Source organism: Nilaparvata lugens, chromosome 7, assembly GCF_014356525.2.
Source record: "Nilaparvata lugens isolate BPH chromosome 7, ASM1435652v1, whole genome shotgun sequence".
Lineage (NCBI taxonomy): Eukaryota > Metazoa > Arthropoda > Insecta > Hemiptera > Delphacidae > Nilaparvata > Nilaparvata lugens.
Window position 1 is genome coordinate 57,417,773 of NC_052510.1, and position 3,964 is coordinate 57,421,736.

Below are 3,964 nucleotides of genomic sequence, written 5' to 3' on the forward strand. Positions count from 1 at the left end.
AATATATTTATTAATTTTTGAGGGAAAACATAACAACAGGTCAATGTAACTTACTGAGCGCGAGGTCTACTGTTCACAGACATACTAGTTAGTTTTTGATTAATTCTATAAACTATGAATGTTAAATAATTAATTTTTCCTCTACCTACTGTCAAAAGTACTTACTTTACTCCCTGAAACATGATACTAAAGTGTCACTTTTCGCTCTCGGTACTAAAAAACAGAAAAAACTCCCTAGGGAGTAAAAGTGACTCCATTTAAATAACATGGGAAGCATCTCTACTTTAAAAACGTACATTTGGAATAGGTCAGAAGGTCTAAGCTCAGATGAGGAAGCATATGTAGAGTAGTCATTAAACCAACTAAATTCAATACCTCAACCAGACATTTGATCGATATATAAATTTATGTTTGTATGCTGAAATTATTATTACAAACTTCATATCACTATACTAAAAAAATGTATATATTTTTTTCTTTTATTCCATGTTATTCAAAATATCAGCCAACGAATATTACTTATTAACTAATCAAATTTGAAACGGGAACTTCATCATAGCTGTAGTTTGGCTGTCATTGTTGTTACAACTTTAGCCGACAGATAGTGCTGTCGGAGGAGAACTGTGATTACAAGCCAGCTGTTTCTGTTTACTTTTTAGATTATGTGTAGCACATGTTTGGTCACATACGTTTTTAAAAATTATTTTATTAGCAGTTTTATAAAAATGTAGGTGGAGGAAAATAGTTGTGTATATCACGAGTGAAAAATGTTTTTTCTCCCTCAGGAAAATTGTTGCCCTCGGCTTCGCCTCGGGCTTCAAACTTTTCCCTCAGGGAGAAAAAACAACACTTTTCACTCTAGATATACAAATAACTAATTCAATGAGATCTAAAAAAGTGACAAATTCGGATGCATGTGTTCTTCAAACAGGTATTAGAAGAAGTTAAAGGAATGTATGATAATGGAAACAATGTGGTTGTACTATGAAAATATGATTTGGAAGTGTTTTCAGGTAATGAACAAACTTTGTCTGCTCCATCTCATTCAATGTAGTTAAACTTCGGATTCTCTTGTTTGGAGAAATTTGAACCATTGTCACATAGAAGTATGGAGAAATTCCAATCCCGTGACTTTCTTCACAACCGATTCGGATGAATGATTCTAGAAAACAGTGAATAGAATACAGTTATCACTCGATTCGGAAAAGTATCTGCAGATGGAAAATCTCCTCCACGATACTATCTTCTAGAGAAGTAGGAATGTGAATCTACTTATTGTAGAAAGACATGAATTATCAAGAAGGCATGTAAGCGGCTCCACCCAATGTGACACCTTTTTTCCCACGCAAGACCTCATCAACTTACATAGAGTACCATATTTAGTAGATGACTTCCTTTCATCTTAGCTCTGTTATCATTTATCTCATTATTGGAATGTTATTTGTATTTTTGATTCTCCTCTCATTATTTTTCATATTGTAAATGGTTTCTAGTACAGTATAATAATAGTATAGTATCTAGTATTTAGTATATTAAGTTTCAGTATATTTAGATTCTCATCACATTTTTTTTCTCTTCACAAATATGAAATAGTTTTTTCCTTTGTCTTTCTCTCTATTTTAAGTTTTTTTGTAAAGTGCTTATTGTAATTTTTTTGATTGGGGAGCAATTTTTGGGTTTTCCCGTGTGCTCCCTTAGTTTGTAAATAAATAAATAAATAAATAAATAAATAAATAAATATTATTTCATTTTTCCACTATGCATCGTGACAAAGAAACATTCTCTAGAGCAGAGTTTACACTTCACTGATGATGAATCGGTCGAACTGCTGGAGGAAGAAGAAGGAAAACAAATGGAGAAAGAAGAATATAATGATGATTGACCCCTGTTAGGAAATTGGAAGACATATTCGAGAGGAAGAGATGTTTCGACAAAACTGAGCTGTAAGGAGAACGAGGAGGGGGTTGACTAAGAAAAGAAATGTAAACGAAAATGATGGGATGAGTATTTTGGACAGAACAAAGGGTGAAGTGGGAATATATCACGCTGCAGAAGATGGCAGACGAAAGAAAAATGGGAACAACTTCAAGAAAAAAGTGGGAGAACGAATCCACTGGGGAGAAAATTGAGAAAAAGAAAAACACAAGAGGTCAGCTTCCTACAGTTTGTTATCTCAATCAGTTGAATTGATAAATGAACTGTAATAAGAGAAACAGTAGAGAAACACAAACATATCGGAGATACTCAACTGTGCAGAGAGTGGAGCGAAGTGAGAGAGGAAGAAATACTAAGAGGGTAAATGGGAGAGAAAGAAAAAAGACTCGTAATAAAGAAATACAACGACAACTATATCATTCCCTCCCACTGTTCTGAGACGCTTTCTCTCTGTTATTTTTCGCAGACCTACTTTTGATCGGATGAAAATTGAATCATGAAATATAATGACATTTATATTTGGCGAATTTCCGTTGTTATCGATTACATGGGATGATGGACGGCCTCTTCTCTAATGAAAAAAGTGGAGTGCTTTCGTATGTCAAACAAGGTTGACGTCTATTTTCAGTGTTCGTTGGGAAATTTATCGCTTTTCAGTTTGTTTCTGCTTGATGGGTCAGTCGAGCTGTAACTGCAAGTTATGGATGAGTTGTAGCATTCTCATAATTATTGTAGAGCGCTTGTTTCAAAATTGCTATAGTGAGGTCCACGTTATAATGGCAATGAAGAAATATAGGAGATAAACGTTGCCAAGTCTCTCCATTTTGCCACTGAGTGTACACAGCTGTTACTAAATTCATCCCTTATAATAATTATCATTTCCTTGATTAAATAATCAATTTTATGTCAAATAATTCAAGAGAATCTTTTTTTCTATAATTTGATTCGAAAATTTGCTTTCATAACTGAGATTAGATTTTTTTATACAAACCTGAAATGGCGGCTTATTTAAAAAGCTGTGATACAACAATCTAAATTTCAAAACAACAGAAATTGAGTTATTTGGTAGGTATTCTATTCCAATTTCTTTTAAAAAAATAGAAAAATATGAATCCTATTTAAAAAAAGTAATTTCAATGGAAATATTTCTGAAATAACTTTTCAATAATATTTATACCGGTACGAGTAGTTCTAACCTATATGTGTAGGCTAACTGAAGCATGGATGAAGTCTAGGATGGTTAGTTATCAATTTTTAAAATGTCATTCCACGTATTTTAATTTGTGTTTCTCATACGGTAATGTCTTAAAAATTATTTAATTGTTTCAAAAATACATTTTGAATCAATTATACGACTTGTGTACTCAAGTACATTTGATAGAATGAAGAAAAAAAAGGCGACTGATAATGAATTGTTTACTTTTGTACAGTCACTGTCAAAAGTAAAATAAAATACTCTGGCAAACTGACAACATTGCAAAGCTAGAGAGAGATAGCGCTATTTGTTTTGTTGTATGATAGAAAAGGACAGCAACAGTATTGTCAATCGTACACTGCCTAAATAACATGGACCTCACTATACGAGAATGATTCGACATTATGTTTATCAGTTTCTGATCAGAAAAGAGAGAATTATCTGGCATCTCCAGTGTTTTGAGGCCAGTGAACTACCATTAACATCTGATTGTTTCATTATTTCATTGATTAGATGTGTCTAAAATGATAGCTATCTCTGACTAGTATAACTATATAGTAGTGATAGTAGAGTAGGCAAAGTAGTAGTAATAATATCTACTAATATCTATATTTGACCAATAGCGTGAATAAAATTGTTTCTAGATTATATCGGGTTATTTGTTATTTGCTATTTTCAATGTATTTTATTTGCTATTTTTCCCACTAAAAATGTACTCTTATATCGTTATTGATTCCAAAACAATTTCATGTCCTATTTCAAGAACAATATTCAACAATCTGAATATACAATATTAAAGAGTATAAAAACTTATATAAAATTTCTATTTCAAGG